Here is a 16,199-nt window from a genome sequence, read left to right as displayed (position 1 = left end):
AGAAGCGATGGCGAACCTTTTAGAGCTTTCAATGGTAACAAACAGCTGGCTGCGGCATGTATGCCATAGATTTGCCACCACTGGCTTAGAGTATCCAGGTTAAGGATATGTTTCCACTGGCACAAAATATTTAAAACACAAATACTGTCCTCAGAATTATGATCACATGACGACATTTAAGCAAAGAACTCGCCTCTACAGTAAGGTTTTTTTCTTTAAAAAAATTGAATATCTTGATTGATTTGCTAAATAGCACAATTTAGAGCAACTGCTGCGTCTTCTAATTTTACTTTGATTTATTTTTATTAAGCTGAAATTACTTATGTCTAAAGAGTATGAGAGAAAGAAGCAGACAGAGGGGCTGAGTGGACCTAAGAGGTATCTTTCAGAAAACAAGAGACAAAGAAAAACACTAAGTGGTTCTTGAAGATTATTCAGTTCAAGTTCCAAACGCACCATAGAGTCAAAGTCATGTTAGTTTCTTTCCCTTCTTTTCCTCATTTCCTTCCAAAATTTGGGGGGTGAATGTGGAGGAAGAACAGTGGGGTCAAAGTAACGGATATCCCTGTCTTCCTCTCAGATGACCTCTGAATTGAAGACAGGAAGCTGATCGTAGGATCCACTGACCTATTTAATTTGAACATAATTGTTAAGAGAAATACTTAATGTTTTCTCGGGTTGCACAGTAACCAGCTCCTTCTCACAAGGTGTTTTTGAAAAAACAGTAGCAGAAATGAGAAAACCATGCTGTCTGCCTGAAGATAACTTTGAGGACTAACACCCATGGGATGTGTAGCCTGGTCTTATTTGCTTTATTTTAAATTCATTATATATTAAGAGCTGTGATTTATTGAGTGCTTGGGATATGGCATACACATACTACTTTAATTCCTTCATATTACTCAAATAAAAAGAAAACCCAGTGGAGGAGGAAGCAATACCCTTATTTTGCAGATGACAGAAGCAAAAGCACTTTCTAAAATCACACAGCTGGTAAATGGAGCGGGAATTGCAGCCAGGCAGTCTGCCTTGTGAGATCATTGCCGACACACTCCGCCACGCAGCGTCGTGCTGTGGCTTTTATACAATCCCTGACTGATAAACACACCGTGGTTGTAGATTCTGTTTTTTATTTGACAAATTGCTAACTTCAACAGGTATTGATAGCATTGGTACTTCTCTCTCCATTTTTCTTTCTTCTCTTTGCATGTTTTCGCTGTTTCTCTGGCTAATGGTACCTTTCAGCAAAGCTCACATTTTATGTTGACATTTCTTGATATCTCTTTTCACTTTGTAATTGTCATTTTTGTTGCTGTTTTTCTGAAATGGTTACCAACTTCACATCTGTGTGGAGTGGTGGCCATTTTATGAGTCTAATGGTGGTGATTATGTGTTTTTTTTTTTTTTTTTTTTTTTTACTATATAACCAATCAGTGTTTGCATTTTCCTTTGATAGAATCCATCATAATCAGTTCTTGTGAAATGAAAATCACTGAAAAGATTCTGAATAAAACCCATACTTTTTCAAATTAAAAAATTTACTCTAATAGAGATGATAGGGCTACCCATATTTCCTTATGCCATTTTGAGTGTTAATTTGCATTTGTTATTTTGACCCTCTCTTGCATGTTAATGGTTAGTCTTGGTTTTATTGCCATCATAGAGTTGCTAAGAAGCTATACCAGGTATTAACCATCTTAGAGAAAATTTATTCATTGTGATTCCAACAAGCTGGCCATTCCTTCCTCCATGAGAACAAATGTGTGACTGCTCTGCTTCTGGCATTTGGAGAGAAACAGTGATAGCATAGCTCAGTGATGGTGAACCTTTTAGAGACCCAGTGCCAAACTGCAACCCAAAACCCACTTATTTATTGCAAATGTCAACACTGCGATTAAACCTGACTACTGGGGGTTTAGTTTAGAAAAAACCACTCATACATCAGTATCTTTTGTCTTAAAAGAAGAACAAAATAACCCACCTGCCTTAGGTTCACCACCACTGGGATGGCTAATGGGTGGGAGGTATGGTGGGGAAAGAGGGTTAATTGGTGCTCACCGTTCTTTCCTTTTAACTATCAAAAACTTTGAAAGGAAAAAAAAATACCTTTTAATCACCAGTACCGAAATCAAAGTATCCATCTCTTAAATAACAATATTATGACTTCATCTTTAGAACAATGACCTTTGTGTCAATCTTGAAAATATTTCTGATTGTATTTGAATATTTAATTTGATACAGAATTCGTATGCAAAATGTATGCTAGGTAATGTCACTTTTAATAAAATATTTGTCACTTATCTTGATGTTCTTTTTCAGTTTTTACTAGTATTTTATTATGTGTGAGAAATGAATATCAGTTCCTAATCTTGGTTCACATGACCATTCTTAATGAATTTTGTTTGGCTGTCGAAATTGAAGAAAAGGTCCAAAGGAGTAGGGGAAGTGGGAGGGGAAGGGGAAAGGAAAGAAGTGAAAGAAAAATTATGAGAAAAGGACAAAATGGAAACAAAGTCTTTGTAAATAGGGAAGGGTGGAGGGGTGAAGGGTGCACAGGTAATGGGGAAAAAATAAGAACCAAGATATATCATGTACAGGTACAAGCACCCAATGATAAATGTAAACGTGTTATATAGTAAATTGTACCAATAAAAGAATTTAAGCAAAAAATTAAATAATAAAAAAAGAAATTACCAGTGACAAGTAGATATTTGTACCTATATAACTGTAATCTTTAGACTTCCACATACTGTTTATTGAAAGCATGTATAAAGATATCTTATAAACAAACAATACACATTTATACTGCTAATTGGTCCACACATATTATTAGACGTATATCATATAGGAGACATGGATCGGTATTACCTTTTTATATGCTACTTTTAATTGGTTCACACACCAGATATGTATATCTCCAGCTAATGGCACAGCTGGAACTTGGAATCATGTCTACTCACATCAAGAACAATGTTTGCTCCCTTAATGGAAACCCTGGCAAGATGAATTTGAAATAGCTGAAGGCATCAGAAGTATTCATTGTAAGGTTCCTCCCTAGTTACAGGCTCAGCGCTCTTTGTGTTCCCAGGTTGCATAGTTTCCTGATTAGCTTGGCAGTGTTCTGTTCATCTGGTCCACCCTGCTGGGCTTAACACCCTCATTTGTTCAGTGACTTTCAATTTGTTTTTGCAATATTTTGTTCTCCACTGGAGAGTCTGTAAGTGGGTATATCAGGTGGGATGGAGCCACTGGGAGCCATACAGAAGTACTGTGGCACCCACCCAGGCAATCAGGAGCAGTGATTTTGATGGCAGTATGTGGTAAAGTTGCCCTCTTGAGCCATCCTGCAGAACATAAAAGTATGAAACTTACTAGGTTGGAGAAGAGGGAATGCAAATAATGGTGAACCGAGTAGTAGTTCCAAGTGCAGTCAACACAATACCCAGGGAAAAACCCAGAAGGTACAGAAAAGGAAAAGAATTGTAATACGTTCTACAATTGGATGAGAAATGATCCTGGAAAATTAATTCTGAAGAAAAGTGAAACAGAATTGGCACATTAGGGTTTCCCCAGAATTTAAGATTATTGTGAGGCTTAACATCATGAGATTGCATTAAACTAATTAAGAAAATATAAGAAACTTTTTCAGCCTTGGGGCAGCCTAGGTTCTTGGTGAAGTTTAGAGGACACTGCATATTAGTGCCTCCCCTGTGGCTCAGCAGCAACTCCTATGGTGGCCCATTCTCCTGGCTCAGTCATTTTGGCTCTACCAGTCCCACCAAGTATGGGGTCTCTGTCACTGGCTCTTGGGTTCTTTAATCTTATATGTGTGTGATTATCAGGTTCTGTTTTATAGTACTTTGTAAGACTCAATGTAGTTCTCATATTCAGGAATATGTGAGAGTTTTTGATTATATTACTAGCTCCTAGCCAACATAGAATACCTTTATACTCGTGCTTTCTATATGTCTAGCTGTATCTCTATCTATATTTATCTGTCATCCACCTATCTATCTGTCTGCCTGCCTATCTCATACATAGAGGGTTTGTGCTAGGCTATTTTAAGCACCATGAAGTCCATAGAAGACAACTTCAATCTTCAGCATAAGCACAATCACCTGATCACATATTCCCAAGTGAAGTATTTTGTACATAAGAAATCCTTAGGAAGCTCTGTTCAGAAGAATGGCACAATGGGAACCATGTCCTTTCTGTATAGCATTTTATTATTAAGTAGTCACCAGTTGCATAAAGTAGTAAGTTAATATGTACCACCTTATTAGACAAGCCTTTGATATGCACTACCAAGTAATTCAGTCTCTTTTACTTCACCCATATTATCCTTACTCTTATGAATACTCTGTTTCAATTGAATCGATGGGTTATACACTAAGTTCCAGCTCCAGATGTAATGGTTTGCATGTGGTTTGTCCTCCAGGACTTCATAGATTAGAGGCTTGGACCCTGAGAGTTGGTGTGGTGTGTGGGACCTTTAGCAGGTGGGGATGAAGGACACTTCCCTTGGGAGGGGTTGAGTTAGTTCTGTGAGACACTGAGTTAGTTCTCCAGACTTTTCTTGTTGCACTTCCTGCTCTATCTGGCTTCTTCCCCTGCCACATAATCTCCCTCAATCTCCCACCATTGTGGCTTCCACCATGATGTGTCAGAGTCAGCGGGTGCTCTTGCCAGAGAAGGTGTTATGCTCTTTAGACTTTCCAGCTCCACAACTGTTAGATAAACATCTTTTCTTCATAAAGTATCCCACTTCTGATAATTTGTTATAGCAAAGGAAAATGAACTACAATACCACATTCCACCTCTCTACCTTTTGATGAACTTTGTCTGAATAGACCTTTCTCCTTTCTCTCCAGAAAACAACACAACTTTTCGTCATGAAATTTTTTTATATCCAAGGCTTACTCTAAAACTTGCCTGTTTCAACTCCCCAATTAATTTTTCTTTAAATTTAACTGATTTGTTCTTTAGTCTGTACCCCACTAGTAGTACTCTTATCACTCTGGATTGAAGCATGTTAATCTTTTAAATTAATTATCATTAATATTTAGGAAATTTAATGATTATCCCCCTTTTTGGTTGACTTTGAAAGTTACTCGAGCTTATGCATCTTATGCATTTTTAACGCACTTTTGCATAAAAGTGAAATTCTTTTTACAGAGTGCTTAATAAACTAGCTATGAAGCTAATTATATGGTTTTGCTGAAATGGCATGATACATATAATATGAGGCTAAAGAGAAGTTTTGAGATTTACAGTGGAGACAGAAATGGAATATATGAGCAATAACTAAAAAAGAAAGGAACTGAAGGAAACCAGCAAGTATTTACAAATTTCATAATTTCCTTCTGAGGTAAGGAAAGAAAAGCAAAGACAAAGAAAATAGGGCTTAATTGTTGATGTAAATGAAAACATTCAAAAAGATAAATTAATTCTTGTGAGAGATTTGTGTTTTATAAATACTTTTTTTACAACTTAAAACAACAAACCTAGGTTGAGGTTTGACTGATAATAGTTGAACTATACATAATCCTTTTCTATAGTTGAAGTACACATAATCCTTTTGTGTTTGTATTACTTTGTATTCTGTGTAATATTTGTGCTTATAGTTTAAAGAATTTTATTTCTCACCCAGCATTTCGTAAAGTGTCCTGCTCCTACTTCAAATTTTTTGAGACATTCTAAATATTGTTTCCATTATTTTATCAGTTATACTGCCCCTTTTTGTATAGCTTCAGTTAAATAATTGGTTTTATGACTTAAAAATAGTTGAATTATGTGGTATAATTTTTCTTTTTATTAAATATTTTGATCTTTATGTAGAATGGATATGTAAGTATAAATAATGATATTTTCAAGAAAAGCACACGTGGATCGAATATGTGTGAGATGTTCAACCAGGCCAACATCAGGTGCACATTTTTGCAATAATTCTTGGAACTATTCACATAGTTTTTAAATAATAAATGATTGAAAATTCAAAACCTATTAAATTGCACTTGATATGAAGATTGATAAATTGCATTGATGCTAAAGCATTGGAGTAAATTGCTTTTTCTGTTTAAGAGAAAACATTACAAAATGCCTTTTCATTGCTTTAAAGATATTTGACAGAAATCTTTTCCCTCTTCTGAAATGAATACAATGACATTTTATTTTCTTACTGATACAGAAGCAGGCACACTTTGAATAAGCCTATGTATGTAGCTAGAATTTACTCAGATGATTGGGTGAAAGCAGGCTGAGTAAAGATAAGCCAGTCCAGTTTTCCAAGTGTATGTAGACTCTGCCTGATAGAAAGGTACTCTTTCGGAGGCAGGGATACTGTGGAAAACATACCTTTCTCATATACAAAAAGTTCTTAGATGAAGACAAATCACATGAAATTATTTCTGAAAAATTTATTAAAATATGAAATTAATCACCTTATGAATTCTAAAAGTGATTGCTTTAGAGTTTAAAAGGAAAGGAGCACTAGTTTAAAATTGGAATAATTAGGAAAAGTCTTGCAAGGTAAGTAAAAAATTAGATGTGAACAGTTGTGAGGATTGAAACAAGTAAGATGTTATATTATGCAATGGAAAAGGAAATTGTAAAATGTAGATAGAGAATAGAAGTTAATATTTCTTCTTTTCACGAATGACATTAGAAAAATGACAGATTTAGTGAGAATAAGTTATTTCAAATATCACAAGTGCATCAGTTTTACTGGAATAGAAGGAAGATGAGGCCAGATTAAGAAGGATTTTAAAGGTCAAGACGAAGCGTTTAGAGTTTATTTGGCAAGTCAGTCCTATAACTTAGCATTGGATTTTTGAAGAGTAAAGATGCAAAGTAGATTTGAGGAAGATAAAAGTGGCAGAGATATTTAGTATCAGGTGAAGATCAAGAAGTGAAAAGGGCTTTGATGGAAATTGAAGATGTAAGCAAGAAGTTAAGCAAAGGAGAATGAACTCTTATTGAGTGTTTTTATTTTATTACTATTATTTTTTGTACCGGGGATTGAACTTATTGAATATTTTTATAAGATGTATGATGTGGACCTTTTATTGATGACAATGAAATCTCTGAAGAACTGCAAAGTAGATACCATTTTCCCCATTTTATGATTGAAGAAATGGATTTGGAAAAGTTAAATAAGGCACCAAGTAAATGCTTAGGAAACAGTTAAGCAAGAATTTGAGATCAGCTCTATTCCACTTCAAAATTCAAACTCTCACAACTCTAATACACTGAGAAAACTATGAGATGTCAATAAATGCTAGTTACGGGGAAGTGGTAAGGTTTAAAGAAATTTGGATCTAAAATGATTGTCTGGGAAGGGCACATTAGAACAGTGGATTTGTATGTAATCTTTCCCAGCATCTAATAATATATTGGTTTGTATATAAATTTTGGAAGACAAACTATTGCAAATATAACAGTGGAGGGGCGGGAGATTTAGCTCAGTGGTTCTGCTGCCTGCCTCGCAAGTGCAGGGACCTGAGTTCAATCCCTGGTACCAAAAATAAATAAAATAAATAAATAAATAAACAAACAAACAAACATGAGTGGAGCAGAAAGAATACCATATTTCAATTTTAAATAACTTTCATGTGTTTGAGGAAGAAATGTGCAGAAAACCAGCACTTGCACCTTTTTCTTCCTCTTGTGTACTGCCGCTAAATTTATGTGTCAGAGAATTTGAAACCGTCTTGATGTTTATTTTTAAAATGTTAGTGGCTGCATTCATCGATAACAAATACTTTTGGCAAACTTTAGACTGAGAATGAATATTCATGCCATACATGAAATCTCCCCCAGAGTAAAAATTGACATGCGAAATGCAATAATTTCCATATCAGATAGATCTGATCTCAGCCCACATTGAAAATCAGTTTAGTAATATCACATTTGTTTTATTGTCTGACAATCCTATATATACAGAACAGAATGAAGAATAAACAAATTGAAGATAAAGACATGTGATCAGTCAAAATTAATCTTACAATATGTAAGCATTTAAATGAGATGTATTATTTATGATCACCCAACTCTCTTATATGAGATTTATTCTTTTCCTTTTATTTAGATGTATATTTAATTTTTAAAATTAAATATAACTAAGGTATAATCTAGTATCACCCTTATTAACTTTAGTACCACATTTAAACTATATTACAACATAGAATTAAAGATAATACAAATATAAACTCCAGATATCAAGAAGAGCATGACACAAACTTATTTAGACATTCATTCAAAAATCAAATAGGTTTTATAATAAGATTTAGAATTCTCTCACCCAAAATTATTTAAAATTTATAGAGAAAGATGACATTTTCAATAGAAATTTTCAACCAACAAGAAATGTTACATGCCTGGAATGCCTTATTCTTGTTTTACATCAGATAGTAAGATATTAATGTAATGCACATTACATTTAAAATTAATTAGTTAGGAGATAGTTTATACATTCCCAAAACTAGCGTTGTTCAACTTTTGTAAGTTTTGTTAAAATACCATTTCTGTATCATATGATTCATCCATCTAAAGTGTATAATGAGTCTTTTTTAGTATATTCACAAGGTTGTACAGCCATTACAAAAGTATAATTTTTCAACATGGCTCCAATCAAACAAGTTTAAAAAATCCCTAAACTATTACTAGTAAGTCACTGTCCTCTTACTGGCTGCCTCCCCAGCCAACCCCTACTCCACTTTCTCTATGACTTTCCTTTTATGAACAATCTTTATAAACAAATTTAGCATTTTGTAACTGGCTTTTTTCACAAAGCATAGTATTTTTAGGTTCATGCATGTTATGTTACTACTTCATTCCCTTTTACTACTGAATAATGTTCCCTTATATGAATACACCAGGTTTTATCCATTTGTAAATGGATAGATATTTGGTTGTTTCCACCTTTTGGTTTTTTTTTTTTGGTACTCGGGATCGAACTCGGGTCCTTGAGCTTGTGCAGCAGGTGGCGAAACCACTGAGCTAAATCCCCGGCCCTGTTTCCACCTTTTGGATGTCATATATATCTATATCTATATCTATATATCTATATCTATATCTATATCTATATCTATTTTTTAAATTTGGTACCAGGGATTGAACGCGGGACCTTGTGCTTGCGAGGCAGGCAGCGGCAATACTGAGCTAAATTCCGGGCCCTACCAGGAATATTTGTTAATGAGTTTTTGTGTAGATATATGCTTTTATTTCTCTGGATATATACCTAGGATCATAGGTATATTGAACAACTATACAGTATTTGGATTTATTTATGCACTTTGTCCTTTACTAGTTTTAATTTTAAAACATGTCACGATGTTTCCAAAAGTAATTAAATGAATTAATGTTGATGTATTTAAAAAAAATGGTAATCTTGCTACCGTTTCTTTTTTTCATTGGATTCTCCAATTAATCAGAGCTAACAAGCTAGTTTATATCTTTTTATACATGCAGTTAGTGTACACTTACAAACATGTAACACATATGAAAACACATGTAAGTACAAAATTTAATATATACATATATATGAGGTTTACATGATCTCTAAAATTGAGATAATGCTGATATTTGGATTTTTCTACATGCAGATTGTTTTTCTCATTTAAAAAATATGAGTATTCCTCTAAGACCAAAAATTGCGGCTTTGACTCATGCTTTTTAATGATGAAACATTCCATACAATTATCACAATAAAAATTTTATAAATATTTGCCTTTTATTGGTTATTAAAATTTAGTCATTTCTCTCCAGTCTTTTTTTACAACTACAAGGCCACAATAATCATCCTTGTACATGTGTTCTTTATAGATAATACAAAAATTTCTTTAGACTAAAGTTCCCAAAGCAAGAAGACATAATAAGCAGTCATCTTTCATCTTCAAACATATTGCTAAATTTATATTCAGGAAATGTGTGTACTGATTCAACTCCAGCCAATATTATGAGAGAGTAACTGTTTTATAGCCCATTGCTAATATTGGATGTAGTAAATTTTTTTAATACTGTCAATTTTATGTGTATTTTGTTATTGATTTATTTTGCATTTCTCTGACTAAAAATGGGAGGGAACATCTTTTGATATGTTAATAATCAATTTAAATTTTTCCTTATGTGGATTGCTAATTCTTTTCCTTCCCCTCCCCCCTTTTTTTGTGCTGGGGATCGAACTCAGGACCTCGTGCTGGAAAGGCAGGTGACGCCTTTCCCCCTTTTCTATCAAGTCTGTTTGCTTTCTTCTTATAACTTATTGAGCTCTTTATACATTTAGAATATTCACACTTGTTTATCATATGTATTGTAAATATTTTATCAATTAATTCTCACTTTTTTGTTGTTTTTTTCCATGTAAATCATTTAAAATATAGCCAGATACATTCATTCTTTTTCCTTTTCAGTCACTGTACTTTGCTTCAGAAGGTTTTTGTTTTGTTTTGTTTTGTTTGCCAGCTAGTGATAAAAATGTTTTCATGTGTATTCATTCTTAAATTCTTTTCAATAACTTTTTTTTTCGGTACGGCGAATCTAACTCAGGACCTGTGCTTCCGAGGTAAGCACAGCACCACTGAGCTAAATCCCCGTCCTCTTTCAATAATTTTTTTAAGCCAAAGAACATAGTGTTTCTATGGTATTCATTAGTATCTGATACTAAAGTACTGTCCAACATTTTCTTCACAGATCATTTTAAAAATATTGAAGACTTTCTAAAATTGTTGATGGTTCATATGCTGGAATTTTATACATATTATTTTTCTTATTGTCTCAAATTGAAATATGTATTATAAATATTTCATTGAAAACTATGGGCTTCTTATAATGTTATTAGATATAAAATGAAAAATAATGCTGAGAGATGATTTTATTGAAAAGGTACAAATACTGATTCATATGATACAATATAAACCATCTCAATTCATAAACCTAGAAATTATCTTGGTGTTTATTATTTTTGGCATCATTTCAACAAGAATGGAATATATTATTCTTACAGATGGAAAATCATTGATGGTATCAAAAGTTTCAAATTTGTAGGAGATGCTGGAATGGAAAATTTTAGAGTTGAAGAAACTGCAAGAATATTACCACCCAGGAATCCCTTTTTACATTACCATCCTCCATCTGTTTTAATGGTTCTGTGTGTCCCTTTATTCTATTAAGAATATTGAAATGTGCCTGGGATTAAATGATTAATTATCATAAAATTAATATTTTATGAGAAAATGTATTAATTCCTGCCTTGAATACAACTCATAGTTAAGAGTCTATGCATTAATTTAGATGACTAATAGAGACTGGTACTTCCAAATAAGTAACTTGAATATGTATTTGAGACATTTAAATAGTGACTTTAGGTTGTATAATCATATCAAAATTTGATAATTTTTTATTGGATTGGAAAGTTCAAGTTTTTGAAAAAGCTTATGAATAATTTTTAAGTAATAGGATTTTTTACTCTAACAGTGAAATTTCCTAACCAAAACTTCCCATAAACAAATCCTATGTCCTAGGGAAAAATAAAATCTTACATTTTCTTCTCAAGCCAAATCAAACCAAAACAAATCAAACCCAACAACAATTGAAACAACCTCATGTCTTTCCAGTGAATTTTGACTTAGAATTTTGCCTGAGAGAATAAAAGTATCCCCTACTTTTCATGTCGTTTCAAATTGTAAAATTATTATTATTTTATATGACTCCATTTTCACTCATTTCATTCTGGTGTCTTTTAAAGACTTCTTCAACTCAAGGGGTATTTTAAAATTCTTTTTGGGCCATCTACTGCATACAAACTATATCTCCAGCTATTGAATAATTTATAATGAATTTGAAGATATTAAACATACATTCAGAATGGTAATAACTAGAAAAATAGACAAAATGTAGTAAGTGGTTAGGTTGTATAATACCATCTAATAAAAACAGAAATATAGAAATGGTTGTGGTATTTAAGATTTGATAATCATTGGGAACTTAAACCAAATATGTGATTTGAATCATTTATTTGTAGTCAGTCATAAGGGGTGTTTTACATAGCAGGTAAAGCCACAGCAAAAAGAAAAAACTAGAAATAATTAACAGGTATGCTTAGAAGTTGAAGTTGTGGACATTTGAGTCAAAAAAGTTCCCAGAATTACTAACTTGTATAAATTTAGCATCATGGTGAATATTTCAGTAAATTTAAACAGTTTATACATAATACATACAAAACATCTTAGGCAAGTACCCATTCTTTAAATTAATATCTAGAGATTATAAAAAGATTATGGTATCTTTACAGGAATTTATTCTCGAATGATAAAACCAAAAAATTTGATATACACATATAAACACATACATACAATAAAGAGGACTACATAATATTCATTCAGTATGTCTCTGATCAACTTTCTTTTTATAAAAATGTCCTTTTGTCGTCTATCTTAAATATCTTGCCTCCATCCACAAATGGTTGGTCTTCTCTATTCTTTTTTTTTCTTCAAAGTATTTGCCAACACGTGTCTATAGTATATAGTTATTTGTTATATTCTTTTCCCCTGGATAATAAATTCCATAATGGCAAAGGCTTTGTATTATTACCCCTGGATCTTATCATTAATATAGTACTAAGCACTTGGGAATAATGAATAATTGTTGAATGCATTATTGAGTGACTAATTTCATTACTCATTGAGTGATGTTGAGAAAATAAGGTTACTATTAGGGAAAAATTGAAAAACAAAAAGAATACCTTACCTTACTTCAATTTTCCAAATAAATACCAGAATTATTAAAGAGGGTTTTTTTATGACAATGAAATTCAGTAAGAAATCTCATTTTAGTTGTTAAACAAGGAAAACTTCACAAGGGATAATTTCTATTACCTAAATTTCTAAAAACTTCTAAACACAAAGGATCGCAAACTAAGAAGTAAGCGACTCTTTGATAGAAATACCTATAGATGAGATGATATTCTTAAATATAATTAGTTATTGTAAATCATGATAAAAAGTATTCAGTTTATATAAATGATTATTCTGAAAGCTAGGTAAAAATGTTTAAAATTATTAAAAGAAAATTCTAAAAGAAATAGATGATAACTGTATGCAGGAGAAAATACTATGTCTTATTTATATTCAAGGCAAATGTACAACAAATCCCTAATGAGCACCATTTTTCATCTGTCATTATGACAACTTTTTTGGGTGTTTGATGAAAACTCTGAGCTCTCAGAAATTACTTTGAGAAGATGTGATAGATGATTACATTTTTAGAAAGCAATTCAGAAATGATATCAATCTTAAAATAAAAATTTACCGTTTGATCATTTGCTTCAATTCCAGAATCTATTTAAGGAAATTTTCAGTGAAATGTAAAAACTGTACATACAAAAATCTTCCTCACTGCATTATTGTTTAAAATTACAAACATGTTCAAAATATGGAGAGGAATTAAATAATAATAAATAATCAGGCAAAGAATTAAATGTCATAATAAGTAAATACACAGTTGTTAAAAATGAAGTTATTGGGATTTTTACGGTTACTGGAAATGTTTCACCATATATATTATGTCAGAAAAAAACTACTATTAAAAACTATATTCAGCATATTATTGTTTGAGATGTAAACCCATGAATAAATATTGTTATTATGCATTGATTTTTGTATTTACCTTTATATTGTATTATCAATATTTTCTGTTATGTTCATATTATGCTTATAATCTAGAAAAGTAATAAATGTTATGTAAAATTCATGTGCTTAAGAGTGCATACATGGCATAAAAATGGTGGAAGACAACTCCCAACTCTGATAGGAAGTTTTCTGGTTGCTGGGACAAAATGCCTGACATATACAATTTAAAGGAAGTAGTTTTTTTTATCTCGCTCATGGTTTCAGAGTTACCAGTCCATGGTTAGCTGGCTATGAGGCAGAAATATCATGGTGGAAGAGTGCTCACTTCGTGGTGTGCACAAAGCAGAGCACCAGCGAAGAGCAGAAGCAGGAAAGATGCATGCCCAGGACGCACCGCTTCCCACCAGGCTCACCTTCTAAAAGCACATTCAACTATGAATGTCACCAGATTAAACTACCGATGAGTATAGCACCCTGTGATCCAAGCTTCTATGCGGGAGTGTCTTAATCCAGTGAAGTCAATAGGTAAGATTAATGGGCATATCAACTTTTTAGAGTTTAAATTTAGCCTTAATTTGTCAAAAATAAAGCAAATAAATTATTTCCAAGCTTATATTAGTTTTATGTGAACTCTATATGCTTTCCCTTAAAAAATTCTAATTCTAAATTTTAAAGACAGTATAAAATCTGAATAAAATAATATATGATGATATTCTTTATGATACTTTGTGTCATTTCAGATAGTATTTATGAAAATGAGTTAAAATACAGGGGGTTTTATAGCTTATATCCTAAATCACAGATATCATAAAATTGCATCAACTAGCAGCATTTCATAGTTTTTTTTATAGAAGCTAAAATTAAAAGCACAGGGTATAATACCAATTATTTTTAACTCTCACTTGTTTTACAAATGTGGACTTCTAAAAAAAGATCCCATTTTATCATGCTGTGGAACTACTTCCGTTTGGTTCTCTTTTCTATCTCTAATCTTTATCTAATCTGAGTGCCAGAAATATTTAATTTGTGAGTATATATTGTCAGAAATAGTGTACACTAGTTGTATAGTACCATTTATTTATTTTAGTTGCAAATTAATTTAGCATATCTTCCTTTTTGAGAGGAGCATAGCTAACATTGGCTACTTTGATACAATCAGGAGAAAAATATCAAATTTTAGATTTGAAAAACACTTTTCTCTTTCAAACATCTATTTTAACTTTTCTACATAAATACAAATGTAAGAACATTGCCTCAATAATTGAGAATCTTATTTAGAGTAACCTAAAATCAGGTTTGGAGAATTGCCAGAAAGGACATTAGCCAAGGAAATGAATTAATTAAAGCAGAGAAAACTAATTTCAGAAGGGATTTATGAGGTCAAGAAGCCCATGTTTATAATGGTTACTCTTGTTTAGGTTAGATTTGTTTTGGTTTTAACAAACTGTAAGAAAAAGAGTAACATAGTATTTAGAGTAAGTCCCTTATAATAGTCTGCGAAACTTAATTGCCTATCATTTTGTAGTTTTATTTTGGAAAAGTATTATTTACAATTAGAAAACTGTGATTGGTAAAAAAGAATATTTTTTGTGATATTAGAATAAAATTTAGTATTATTTCCTGGATGCCAGTGAAGAGCTTATTATACATTAATGCTTTATCAGCATTTTGGTTAAATGAATTTTTATTTTTTACTTTATATGTTACAAAGACACATATTTTTATACAGACACACAGGAAATACTTAAGTGGCTTTGAAAAGTCTAAAACCTTTATCATACTCTGAATGAAGATAGTTGGGTGCTACTGCAAGACTATAAATATAACTTGTGAAATTATTCATGAGTTAATGGCTGAATTCATCCTACTGTACTTTGACTGCTAGTTACAAAGTAAAGCAAAATTAAGATAGCTGTATGATATTTATATTTCTTAGAGAACATTGACAGTACTCTGAGTTATTTTCACAACTTTCAGTCTTTGCTTACAGATGATTAAGCTATGGAGACATTTATTTGAAACAGCACTAACAATGTGTATTAAAATTTTTGTTCATTAGTTCTTATTTTTATATAAAACATTGTGTTTTTTTCTATTATTAGCCCAACCAATAGGCGGAAGGAAAACTAAAAATGATTGCAATGTATACCTTTTGGTAAAACAGCCTTACACATAACCTTTGAGCATTCAGGTGTGCTTAGAAACAGGTATTGTTATAAGGACTAAAGTACATACAGTTTCCTTTTTTCTCTTCCTTCTTTCTCTTTCTTTTCTTTCTTTCTTTCTTTCTTTCTTTCTTTCTTTCTTTCTTTCTTTCTTTCTTTCCTTTCTCTCTTTCCCTCCCTCCCTCCCTCCCTTCATTTCTATTCTTTCTTTCATTTTTTTTCTTTTTTATTGAATCCATCCCCTTGTGCATGCTATGCATGAGCTCTACCATAGACATATAATCATAAAGCAAAAGTATAACATTTAAAAATTCTATAGCATTAATTCCAAGGAAATGATATATTTACTTGAGGATAGGTAAATAATAGTGATAGCAAAGAAAAGCCTAAATTCAATGTGTGACCCAGG

The 16,199-nt window shown here is 32.1% G+C and overlaps 1 protein-coding gene across 1 annotated transcript in view; it reads left to right on the top strand.

Moving 5' to 3' along the window:
* Positions 1 to 16,199, top strand: part of Mdga2 (MAM domain containing glycosylphosphatidylinositol anchor 2) — an 801,066-nt gene that overhangs the window by 269,182 nt on the left and 515,685 nt on the right. The window lies entirely within an intron of this gene.

The sequence above is a fragment of the Heterocephalus glaber genome, unplaced genomic scaffold (genome assembly GCF_053883595.1).
Source record: "Heterocephalus glaber isolate CG9 unplaced genomic scaffold, H.glaber_assembly_v1.0 deba00000901, whole genome shotgun sequence".
Lineage (NCBI taxonomy): Eukaryota > Metazoa > Chordata > Mammalia > Rodentia > Bathyergidae > Heterocephalus > Heterocephalus glaber.
The sequence above is the reverse complement of the archived record's forward strand: the minus strand, read 5'-3'. Positions and strand labels throughout refer to the sequence as shown.